The sequence below is a fragment of the Anas platyrhynchos genome, chromosome 11, assembly GCF_047663525.1.
Source record: "Anas platyrhynchos isolate ZD024472 breed Pekin duck chromosome 11, IASCAAS_PekinDuck_T2T, whole genome shotgun sequence".
NCBI lineage: Eukaryota > Metazoa > Chordata > Aves > Anseriformes > Anatidae > Anas > Anas platyrhynchos.
Genome location: NC_092597.1, coordinates 19,004,710 through 19,017,454, shown reverse-complemented (window position 1 = coordinate 19,017,454; position 12,745 = coordinate 19,004,710). Strand labels below are relative to the sequence as shown.

The 12,745-nt window shown below is 45.1% G+C and overlaps 1 long non-coding RNA gene across 1 annotated transcript in view; it reads right to left on the bottom strand.

The window, feature by feature from the left end:
- Window positions 1-12,745, bottom strand: part of LOC101799467 (uncharacterized) — a 60,577-nt gene that overhangs the window by 20,583 nt on the left and 27,249 nt on the right. The window contains exons 7-11 of the long non-coding RNA XR_011812161.1: window positions 9,992-10,091; window positions 6,978-7,231; window positions 5,741-6,884; window positions 4,281-4,318; window positions 1,342-1,423 (exon numbers count right to left, since the gene is read on the bottom strand). This is a non-coding gene — a long non-coding RNA (uncharacterized lncRNA). The remainder of the gene's footprint in view (window positions 1-1,341; window positions 1,424-4,280; window positions 4,319-5,740; window positions 6,885-6,977; window positions 7,232-9,991; window positions 10,092-12,745) is intronic.

Genomic DNA, 12,745 nt, shown 5'->3' with positions numbered 1-12,745 from the left:
CTTTTTTAATCTGCTTTATAGAAACTTTCATCCAAACACATCAGATTAGTTTGTAAGGGCTTCAAAGCAGCCCTGGGCTGTAAACGGGTATTATCTCCATTTTACAGAACAGGAAACTGAGGCCCACAGGGAATCACTCAGGCAGCGTCCAGAAATGAATCACTGGCAAAGCCCGGAATAAAACTGGCTCCCAGGAGCACCATGCTCATCTGCAATGAATGCAGAAACGGCCTTGACTAAATGAGAGCCTCTCCGCTGGGTTTTATGCCAAGCCCAAATATACAAACCAAAAATAATGCAAACAAGGCCAAAAAAATGAAATAGTGCCTTCATATCTAGCACCACTACGGATATGTTGTCACTGAAGCCCACGTACTGGGAAGCATGAAGGAACCTCCCAGCCTTTGCTGAGAAGATAAGCAAACAGCCAAGGTGGGAAGATTGCAGAAGAGCAGCGCAGGAGGGTTATGGGGTCTCCTTGGAGGGGTGAGGTGCAAATTGGGTTCAACTTCCCCAAATTGAAATGGGAAATGTGATTTTACATCCTCAGCCACTTCAGGTTTGCTTCCTTCCTAGTGAGGATTCCCATGAATTCCCACCATGGTCAGCAACGGAGGCAAACAACCAAAGAGAGCCTGCAAAATGAACATTGTGCTCAACGTGCAACACTCACTGTGTAGTACTCAGGGGTGCCTTGCTATATGCTTGGGATGAGGAGAGAACCTCCAAAAAAGCCACAAACCCCTGAATGTCTAAACTGTAATTCAGAAGCGAGGATTAAAAAGGTTTAAATGTTTTGAGTTCAGCTGGAATCAGTCTAGAAAGACTTCAGCATCACTCACCCTTTTGTGCAATGAAAACTGCCAAACTTTGATCCTTCTTGACTGCTGTGCATGAACACTACTCCCATCCTGTCCCTGCTCCCCTTTACACGTGTGCACACAAACGAGTGGATTCCTGCTAGGAGGACAGTTCGCACCGGGACAGATTTAAGGGTGATCAAAGGAAGCAGCAGCTGCTTCCCAGTAACAGCAGTCAGTGTGTCCAGCATCATGACGAGCAAGTGCAACCTCCTGCACCCCCCCTGCCAAGCCAACCTCACTGTTCTACCCAAAGCTCTACAGGTTTTCTCACTTCCACAACATCTCTGCAGGCTAAATCAGGAATTCTGCTGTAAAATGATCCAGGAGCTTCTATGCAATGTATTCTCTGTATTTATCACACCGTTAACAAGCCCAGTACCAGGTACAAGAGCCCTGGGCGATCCTAAGACCTCTTTGTCACTTCCCATCCCACCTTTTCCTTCCCTCACCACCCCTGTGACACCAAAAGGAAATTTACCTTTGCTGGAAAGGAGTTTTGTGCATCCTCCAGAACTACAGTGAAGTCTTCAGCCCATCTTCTGCAAACTCTTGTTTTTATTCTGGAAGAACAGTCAAGAGCAAGATCTCAGGCTTAATCCAGCACCAAAACAGCAAGCTATCCCAAGAACAGGAAGATTTACTGCTTGCCCATGCTCCCAACCGAAGTGTAGTACATGTGAACACATGGAGGGGTGAATCCAGATTAGTGCAAGGTGGGCTAGGCTGCGCCCATCGCTGCATCACTGCTCAGGGAGGATGGATTTTCAGCAGGAAGCAGGAGGCACCTCTGAACGCTATGGCTCTATTTTCCATCTGCAAAATGGGAATGAATTACACACACGGGCACTGAAAACCTATGTGGAAGAGAAAGCTGCAAAGTGCCAGTAGGAGGTTAAATCCCTTCCCCATACCTGGCTGTCAGGGAGAAGGAAGCAACAGATTTTTTAATTTTTATTTTTACATTTCCTAGCTATAATAAAGTTCCCCTCATTATTTTTGGGCAAGTTAGGGGACTTATCTGCAGCACAGCTTATCTTCTCCCCACCCTTTAATCCCAGAAGTGGCTAATTGAGTGCCAACGGGGCAGAGCCACCGAGGTGCTGCGCTCAGCCTCCGGGGCAGGTGACAAGGACAAGTCCGTCCCCAGCCAGCCAGAGGTGGCTCCAGCCAGCGCTGAGAGGCTTCACAGTTTCGGCTGCCCCTTTTTATAACACGCACTCAGAAAAAGAGATATCCGTGGGGTAACGGTGAGTAATGTGCTGGCTGCTATCTGCCTTGCTGAAAGGGCGATAAGAGCAAGTCGGTGATAGTCCCGCTTCCCAAATTAGGCAGCCAAATGATCAGGCCTTTGGAAAGACACCACAAAACCCCTCCCTGCCACCACCTCACCACTTGCAGATAAGCACCAAGCATTGCTAACAGCCTCAGCATCAGTCCCCGGCCTTTAAAAAGCCGTGACTCACAGGAGATTGGTTTAGATCTAATGTGATTTATTTTTTTTCCATCAACAAGTGTGAATCAGCTTCGGATTTTCTCCTCGTTGATGGACTACAAATGGGTTTTAAACCCAAAAATGTGATCAAGAGACAACTTGCTGTTCCTACAGCAGGATTTCAGTGATTTCTTTTTCTATTTGCAAGAAAGGTACAACTTTTTTTTTTTTTTTTTTCCAGCCAAGCCATGTGGCAACAACGTGTCTGTCAAAAGAATTCCTCAGGCTAAGTGAGGCATCTTCCACCTCTGCCCTTGGCTCAAGCCAAGTTTTTGAGCTCTAGTTCATACATATTCCACCAAAAATAACTGCCTCCAAGTCACAGTAGTGTCTTAGATGAAAGCAGTGCTGGAAGATGGGTTTGTTTTCATGCTGCCAGCAGCTATGTGCCAGTAACTGCTGGCACAGCAGGCACCCAGGTGGGCGATAGAAACGACCGCACCTGGTCCCATCACTGCTGGTTGTCTCAGGGCACCAGAGCCACGTTCCTGGGATGTTTGGCCCCTGCTTTGAAATCACCCCCAGCGCCTGGGGTAGGGGCTTGGGTGGCAGAGGCAAGGTTACAATCTTGGTTGTGCCTGAGCAAGGATCACCCTGCAAATGTCCCTAGGAGAAAACAGAACACCATTAAGAACTTGACACTGAAACGACTCTTTGGACCCAGTATTTTGCTGCTCTGTGCTCTCATTCTCCCTCAGCAGCTTTATGTGCCCTGGGGATGAAACTGTAGATCCACACCTCCCCAAACCAGAGATGAAAGATCTGGGGCTTAGCACTAGCTGAAGACCGGGGTGACCACAAGGCTAGGATCAGACTTCAGCCAAATCTTCCTGCACGTGCAGGAGTGCTTTCCACTGCGTTTCTGGTGTTTTCAAGCTCCTGGAGCAAGGACCATTTTTGTACAGCTTTTTTTTTGTACAGCTTAGCATCATTTATGTCCCAAAAGTTCCTATTTGCCAGGTTAACTCTGGGCAAAACTACACTGTTCTTTGTACCGTGCTATATCTCAGTGCTGACCTAAATTAACCTGAGACCCACAAGCTGCACGTGTTGAATTTGGAGCCTCCTCCACCTACCACTCCCCAGTCACATTCTAAGAAATCAGGAAGAAAAAAATCAGAACTTTAAATACAAATACAATGAAATCATCCGTAAGACATATGTGGTAACTTACCTGCTCGCTGTCACAATTAGCTTGCCTTTTTTTTTTTAAAAAAAAAAACTGAATTTAAAGCAGATGAAAGCCCTGAAGGCTAAAGTCTGCTAACTTCACCCCCCACCAGCTCCACAAATAAATCTTGTGGGTTTGGAAATAGCTGCTTCCCCACCTCTAACCACAGGCTTGACAGTCCCCGCCAAGCCTCTCTGTTTCATTACTTTCTGGATCTTTCACACACATACAAATATGCGTACACATACACACACACACACGAAAAGCTGCCCACTTATAAACCTGACAGGTAAAATTATTCCCTCTTTCTGCAGCCTTCCTAATTGCCTCCCCTGGGCTCTCGTGAAGCGCAGACGTCACTGGCTAAACACGAAGTTCACGCGGTGTCACTGCTGTGCCTTTCATTAAGGCAATATCTGTCTCGTAGCCCAGCGTGTGCGTTACTGCTAATTTCACTGTTCGGACCCACAAGTGGTGCGCGACTTTCCAGGCTGACTTTAAATCATTACGCCAACTTCCCACAGATATTTAAAGACAAGTTCTAAAGAAACCGCTTGAAAGATGTTGTGTTTGTTGTGGTTTTTTTTAAGCCCAGTCTTATATTTTTTGCTAACGTGTTTGTCCCAGCACACATGGGTGCGCTTCCTCCTAACAAGTTGCTCAGAAGTTGGTGGTAATTCAAGGCCACATTCAGCCAGTATCATTAAAATTGAGTTACGATATAAGAGTTATTACAAGGTTTTACAATATTTACCATCTTAAATCTCCACTGCTCGAGGCCTGAGAGAGTCTCTGGAAAAAAAAAAAAAAAAAAAAAAAAAAAAACACAGAAGTGAATTTCCAAGTTGAATTTTCCAAAGAGAATTTCCCCATCGCAAAAGCAGGATCTCCCACACAAGCTGCTGGTGGTGTTTACACCTCCCGAAATCCAAAGGAGGAAGCATGCCACCTACAAGTAACGGCAGTGATTTTAATTGGATTACGGCATCAGGACATAAATAAGCAACCAAAATAATTAGCGTCGTGGTTCCTTGTTTGCAAATTGGGGCCTGTAACACTTGCTCCAAAGTTCAGGATGCAAACCTGCTCTTCTCAGAGCCCTTTTGAACCCTGTGCCCAGAAGCGATGGGACCTTAAAAATTCTAGAGCCAGACAAAAGAGACTGTGCAAGAATTGGACTTACCAAAAAAAAAAAAAAAAAACCACTTTAAAATTGAAAAAATAAACAAATCTGGCTGCTGCTAGCTGTGGGGCACTCAGAAAATAGCAGTGCCAAAGAAAGTTTTACTCTGTTAACGTACAGAAAAATAGCATAGTTTTATAATTTCTAACAAAGTGAAATAAATAGAATTAACTTAATGACTGATTTATAACAAAACAAACTGCCTCCAAAGAGCTTGGATTAATGAATAGTAGTGATCAACATAGTAGTTTTCCACTTTCTGAAGCTGTAGGTAGGAAAAACAAAGTATGCAAACCCAGATGCTTAAATCTGGGCTCCTGACTGTAGATTTGCACATTTAAAGTCCTTGTTCTAATTTTTCAAAGGATTCATAACAGCTCTGCAACTTAGAACACCAGACTGCATTGTTAGTACTCAACCAAGGATTTTTTGAAGCTTGAGATTTGAAAGGCTATGACTAGAAATATTGGAAATGAACCACTGAAATATCATAAAGTACCCACTGACTTCCCTACTGATTTCTTTCAGCAGGTGAATCTGCTGATTACAGATTGAACAGGGAGTCAATAATTCCCATTTCTATTTCCACCTCTGTCAATAAAACTATTCGGGAGCATTTCTTCCAGGAAAGATCACCTTCGTATCCTTCCATATGGGATATCTGTTTGTCAATGTTGGCTTAGGACGGAGATCTCTGCGTTAATCAGAGAGAGGCAGGAGCCCCAGCTGCTCAGTGCACGAGCTGGGTGTCAGGGAAGTTATCTCAGCACCCGCTGCCACCGTGGGCAATCCACACAGCTCCTGTGCTCCACAGGCCGGACTCTTTCAGACTATAAATCCACATTTTGATTGCAACAGCTCGTTCAGGATACAAGCAAGTCTAATAAGACCAGCTGCTACATCTGTAATAGATAGCTATGAAACTATGTTCCTCCTTTGCATAAAATGCGAGACCCTTATCCAAGCCCACAGAAACATTTCTGCCCCCCCGACAAATACCTAACCCCATTCAAAGGTGCAGGTATGCATACATTTATTCCATCTGTGCACTCGAGCTGCAGATTAAATACCATTTTTCTGGGCTTGACAGAAAAGAGACCTGGAGAAAAATGTGAAGAAAAAAACACCAGGCAATGGCTAGGATCTGAAAGCTGCTTCCACCACAGGTGTCCTGTTTCCCCCGAGGGCCACTTTTGGCTGTTTGTCGCCCCTCACCCCCACCCCAGAACATACAACCTGAAAAGCAGAGGGATGGGTTAATGCACTGAGGGGAACAAGTCACACTCTCCATCCCTTGCTGCTTTCCTCCTGCTAACAGAGGCAGGCCAGGCACCCCAGCGTGGTGCCCACATCTACCTCAAGGTTCACAAAGCCAGTTTCACACCTTCCTCCTTTCTGCCACCCCAGCAAGGAGAGCAAGTGTAGAAAAGACTGAAAAGGGCAGGATGGGTGCAAAGACCCCATGCCCAGCCATATAATGCTTACAGTAATGTTTGGAATACCCCAGAGGATAGTTTTCACTGGACAAAATTATGAATGCCAAAGATAGTAACTTCTCACCCCAAGGATGATGATCGAAGGAGACACCATCAGTCCTACCTGGGTTTATGGGGACTGACACGTTCCCTGTAGAAGAGCCTTAGCCAGCAGGTCGCACCCTGACCAGGGCAGTGCAGGGGCAGGACCCAGCATGGTCCCTTCAGAGGGACCTCGCTACCACATCCAGACCCCAGCTGCTCCAGGCACCCTGAGATGCCTGCAAGCACAACGCTATGGGAACAAGAAGGGGAGGCTGAGGTGAGAACAGGATTTTCAGCCTCAGGTGTTCAGGCACTTCAGGGGAAAAAAATAATAAAAAAAACCTCCTTGCTGTAAGCATCGGGAGGGTTGGAGAAGGTAAGATTTGCACAGAGACAAAAGGGAGAGACGGAGCTAGATCCCACATGTCCATACTTGCTCCTGTCTTGTAAGCACTGGGGGAGCAGAAGCCTTTTGGAGCTGGTCCCCATCCCCCAGCAGGGGGTTTTCCAGCTCCTTACCTCTACAGTCACACGATGTCCATGCTGTCCCTCAGTGCCCAGCCTACCCAGACAAACCTCTGCCTCATCTCCCTGAGGGGCTCCTTGTGCCAAGGGTTCTGCAGCACGTCCTCCCTTCCCTCGGCTCCTCGCCCTGCTAAAGGAAGAGACAGAGCCGTGCTCTGCTTCGGAAAAACGAAGGTGTCGTTGTCCCCCCCCCCAAAAAAAAAAAAAAAAGAAAGCAGCTAACTGCTTTTGGTTAGCAATGTGGAAACGGGAGGCCGGCCAGCTCTTACAAAATACACTTTTGACACTGATCTCCCCAGCAGGAACAGACTTGCTCGGACCGTAGGGACGCGTACACACACCCACACGAGGGGAAAGCTCCAAGCTGGGCTCCAGCCACCAGCACCAACCCCAGCCTACATCACCAAGAGCGGAGACCAGCTGGTGGTGCCATCAGCCTCGAAGGGGACCCACGTAGGTTGCCAATATTGCAAACACCTAGAAAAGTAAGAAGGAAGAGATCAGTCTACATCCATCAAACGAGGCAGCTAAATGAATTGCCCTTTACAAGAGCTGCGAGTGCTCCGATGGCAAATCTTTCAGAGTTTGTGACAATAAATCCCACCCCCCACCCTATTAATAACATATAATAGCGATTCTGAGAAGAATGGCCTATTATCTAAAGTCTTAAAATGACAGAGCAATCAAAAGGAAGGTGAAATATAGGGCTGGGAGAAGCAGTTCTGGGGAGTTTGCAACCTCCCCTCACAGCGCACGAGCAGATTGCAATAGATTTAGTGGTTTCTAAGATAGAAAACCACCACAAAACAAGAGCCTCATATCCTAAAAAAATATAAAAATAATCCATCAAATGCACATTTTTAAATCCTTCCCGGAGCACATATGTCAATTGTTTGCAGAGCTCAGAGGCACTGCCGGGATCTGCCACCCGAGCCTGCAGGAGATGCAAGCCCCTGCCCTCCCACGCTGCAGCTGTCACGGGGTGACAAGCAAACAGGTGGCAGCGGGGACAGCGAGGGTGACGTTGGCACGTGTCCGGTGCTGCCACTACGAGGGTGGGCCTGTAGCACCATTTTCAATATTTTGTCCCATGGGAAATGTACAGAAAAATGGAATTTAAAGCCTGCAAACTAATTTGAGGTCAAAAGTTATGTCTGATGTCTTTTTCCTTTTTCTTTTTTTTTTTTTTTTCAGGCAAAGTATGACCAAGTCTACAGCTTGTTTTCAACGTCTTGACGCTTTTTTAGGAATATGAAATTTATGAAAATTGCCAAAAACTTTAATATTTTTCCCCCATTTCTTATGACTATGCCATTATTCTTTCTTTCTCCTTTATTCTTTGTCTCTCCTCATCATCCAAGGGCCAAGTTCTCCAGAACACTGCTTTATTCAGTTATATAACCACTAGCACACACGCAAAAAAAAACACTGATCCCCCTCCTTGCATCCAGCAACTAATGCAAGAACTCCTTATGACTTAATGATGTTCCTCCACGCTTCGTTAGCTTTTATCAGGACCAAAATCAAGATTGGTTCTGAGTCCTGCAGACCTGTCATTCAAGATGGACGTGGGGGAACGGGATAACTTTCTGGCTTTCTCAGCACCATTGGGCTTGTTGCCATCAATTTCAGTGGTGTCAGAAATGTCACCCATGGAGATTATCAGCGATAGGCTGCTGATTCTGATCCAGCCCCAATTAGCAGCTGCCTGATAATTGTTGACATTGGAGAGCTATGAAGTAAATGGGGGCCTTGATCCAATGAACCATAAAAATAAATAACCATAAAACTACGTCTGCACTATAAAATCTCACGCAACGATTGCCAGTAATGATTCCTGCTATTTATATGCGCTACCTGGCTGGGGAGGGCTCAGTGCTTAGACTCACAACAGAATCTGCCCTAGCCATCTTTACGAGAAGGTGAAGGGTTGAGCAGGCAGTGAACCTGCACCATTATCCTGCCTTGCCCCTAGTAAAACCCAAATCAGGGCTGCAATGTCGCGGGGAGATCAATCATTGTATCTCTGCCCATGGGGTCTTTCAAAAAGGCAGGTTTCGAGCACTTTTACAAAGTTCTGGGTCTCACAGTCAGCCCCGTCTCAAGCCCTAAATGACCCATTAAATGAGGTGGTGAGTCCAGGGGACAGCCTCAAATTTGCTTTGAGCACAGCTCAAACAAAACACGACCCTGCTCAAACAGACACCGGCTTGAGTTCACCTTTCCTGTCACCTCACCTTCGGTATTGCTTTAGCATGTGTGAGCATATTAAAAAGAACATATCTGCCAAAAGCATTTTCATATCAAAACCTACCGAGTTATAATTGACTTTCCCCAGAGAACATTATGTGACAACTCACTTGTGAATCAACCTGGGCTTGTAAAATGATCTTGATCTTTGCCAAAGCCCAGCTGTGGCTGGCTCTTAATGAGCCACCAGCAGGGACACAACTTCGAACTCATTTAAAAACTCCAACACTAAAAAACATGGAAACCTGGTCTGCTCTTAGCAGGTCTTCTGCCACTCCTGTACAACCCAGTGAGTAGCACAGAGGCAACAGAAAAGCTTTAATGGCTTGTTTAGGGGTCAGTCCTACATAACTCTGTGTATCAAACTCCCATCACCTTTAAACTGCAGAGGAAAAGCCTTAAATAAGCTTTCTTAGTGCTATTCTGGCCCTTACAAAAGGGAGATTTTAATACTTTGCTGCCTCTACCAAGCTTAATACATCATCGTTGGCCAAGAGCTGTGAGATCCCTTTGTGGAAGATGAGTATGAAGTTATCATTCGCAAACAGCCTATTGATGTTTTCTCCAGAGCAGCCAAATTAATACGATACCAACTCCTTGCCCACGTTCCACGTAATTAATTCAACACTCGGATGACATTTCATTTAATCAAGACGTATCATATCTTCTCTTTCAGATGAAAGAAACACTGAAGTTATAATGAAAACAGGTCGATATATCAACTACCAACTATTTCTCTCTGTATTTCTGCCGAACCCTGCAAGCCAAAAAAGAGCTGACTCCTTCCCTTCTTGATCAGCTCCTTGTTTGATATGCCAGTGATATGAGAGTCACTCTTAAGCAGTGAACTTCTCAAAATACAAAAACTACTTTTTAGTTATGTTTATTCACAGCAGAGCTGGTAACAGTTCTTTTTTCCCCACAAACAAAAGCGTGTTTTCATTTAAATAATAATAATAAAAATAAGATACAATTATCAAACCAGACCTGACCATCTGGCTTTGCATCCTGACTCCGATGGGGATCGGCTCCAGCTGTTCCAAGGGAGTTTTTTCCCCAAATCCTCTGTAACAAGCCAGTTTGCATCCTGAAACAAGAGGCTTCGATCTGCTCCAAGCTCTTAGGAGAGAATTTGCAGCTTCCCAATTTCCACCCCCACCCCTGATTTTTTTACATTGTGCTTTCAGAAGGGTAGTGCAGTCAGGAGTCAGCTAGTGAAAGAACTTGATTTTTGCACCCCCTAAGTATTTAGGACCTTCTTTAACATGTTTAACAGAGAAAAGCCTTTTGCCATACCAGGTATTTCCATATTCTCCGTATTTTGGCCAAGATTTCATGAGATAGATTCAGCTGCCTTCATATTGTACGCAGAGTGTTGAACCCCCTTCCCCAGGGACTGCTGGAGTTGCCTTTCTGGGTTCCTAATGAGGGAAGGAACTGGAATGCTGTAAACTCACAACTTTGTCCGCTTTGTGTAAATCAAAGCACAGCTGCAAAATTTGGGAACAGAAAAAAGGGAGGGGAAAAAAAAAATCTCCAACCACACACATCCAAAATATAAATACTCCTGGCTAGTAAATGTCACTTGACACTCTCACATCAAACCTGTCATCAGCTCCAGCGTTTCAAGGAAAAACACTGTTGGGGTTGAGTTCACAAATCTGTCCCTAGTTCTAATTTACAAGTAACCCTTTTGTATTAATTATTCCTAAGTACACCGCAATGACACATTAAATTTGCATGCAAAATTCTAGTTAAAGCCTGAACAAGCCAAGACCTCTGAGAAGGCGCTGCGCATAAGAGAAATGTATTGTTTTAAATAACTACCTACTGCTGAGCTGGGGCACAGAACATATTTGGTAGCAGTAAAACTGCTGGAGAGAGGCAAGAATATTTTGAAAACAATACATTTGGGTCCTGCTAACACAGGAACAAATGAATAAACATATATTAGGGAAGGTATGGGGGGTTCAAGTTGTTTTTTATTATTTTTTTTAAGCAAATAAATACAAGCACGTATTTGCATAGGCTGCTGATCCTTGGAAGTGGGAGTTAGCCTGTCGTGGTCACAGCTGTAGCAAATGCATGGAAAATGCAGGTAGCAGAAACCATGCTAATTCCCAGAGGCCAAGCATTTGCAGGGACTACCCGCAGTTCAGTGAAGCTTTAAATCAAGTTAGCGAGCACTGGCCCAGTTGTGATTTGCATGGACCTTCCCACAGTGCACCAGGATGTTTTTACCTCATAGCTGATACCATCAATGCTAAGCAAATTGCTTGCATAATTATGCATATTTGCACGGTGCCGTCAGCTGCAGCTGATGTCACTTGCTGATTATCTTTCTCCTAAATTTTTAGTCAATGGAAGCCTGTGGGTGGTTTGCTTTTTATATATTTATTCTTTTTTTTCTTTTTTTTTTTTAATTTTTTTGGTGTGTGTGTGAGAGAGAGACTCACTGTGCCGTGCTGGGCATACTTTTAACAATATTGCTCTATTGCCACAGATGTGTTGTTTCAGATGGGGATGGGGTGGGAAAGGCATCTGGCTGAATTCTCCCTTCCCACCCCATGGAATGTCATTATTAATTATAATTTACCTTTCATATTAATCACATGATCTTCATAAAGCAATCAGACATCCACATACCACAGTCATAAAAGGATCACATCTTATCTTGCCCTGATGAATCAGTGCTCAGTACATTTTAGGTTTCCCATAATCATCTGGTGAAAGCATTTGTTCAAGCCCTTTATTTTAGATTAATAATGGACATCAGGACCCCATAAAGAGAAATAGAGGGAGAGCCACTTCTCCAGAAAACTGAATGATCCCAGAACAAAAAAGTCTGCCCTTAGTGGGGATGGTCACAGAAAAAGCAGTGTAGAGATAACACCTAACTGCTCATTACATCGTGCCACCCATCCAAAAGAAAAAAAAAAAAAGCATAATACACAAGTTTGGCCCCATCAGAGCATCCTGCTGTGCCCATGTTTTCATGGATGCTTCCCCAGAACATAAATTCACAGGCTGACATATAAAGCTGTCCAATGGGTTGGCAGGAGGTCAGGAAGGCTGGTGGCACACAATTAGTGAGATGATATCCAAGAAGGGCTCCAGGAGATGGAGGGCTGATCAGATCCAACACCAAGTAGAGCTTTGGTCAAGCCCTGACAATTCGGAAAGGTGAAGGATGAAGGAGCTGGAGCATTGTGAGGTGCGTGGCTTTCTTTTTCCCACTTTGTTAGTTTTAAAACACGAAAGTCTAGTATAAAAGCCAACGTATGACAATGAGGTGACACTCAGGAGCTGCTTGCTTGGCTCCAAAAGCAAACAGCCACTGAAAGCCAGCCCTCAGCAAAGCTGTACCTGTGGTTTGCAGAAAACCGTAGGCTTTATTCTCTGGGGACCAAGCAGGGCACAGAGCCTTTGACCTGGAGGTCACTGGTTCAAAATGCAGAGAGATTTTGTGAGCAATGCGTGATGGCTGCTTGCTTCTTCAAGTGAAAGATGGGAAAGGCCCGCTCCAGCTGCCCACAGCCCGACAGCCGCCTCTCAGCACTCAGCAGCAAGATTGCCAGGGCTGCCCCATGGCCTCAGGAGAACAAATCCTACAGGGAGAACAAATCCTACAGCCCAAGAAGAGGCACACATGGGTCACCAGCACAACCACAGCCACAAAATACTTCCCCCAAACCGGCTCAATATCTACAGTTAGAGACCAAAGGGCAATGTTATAATCCT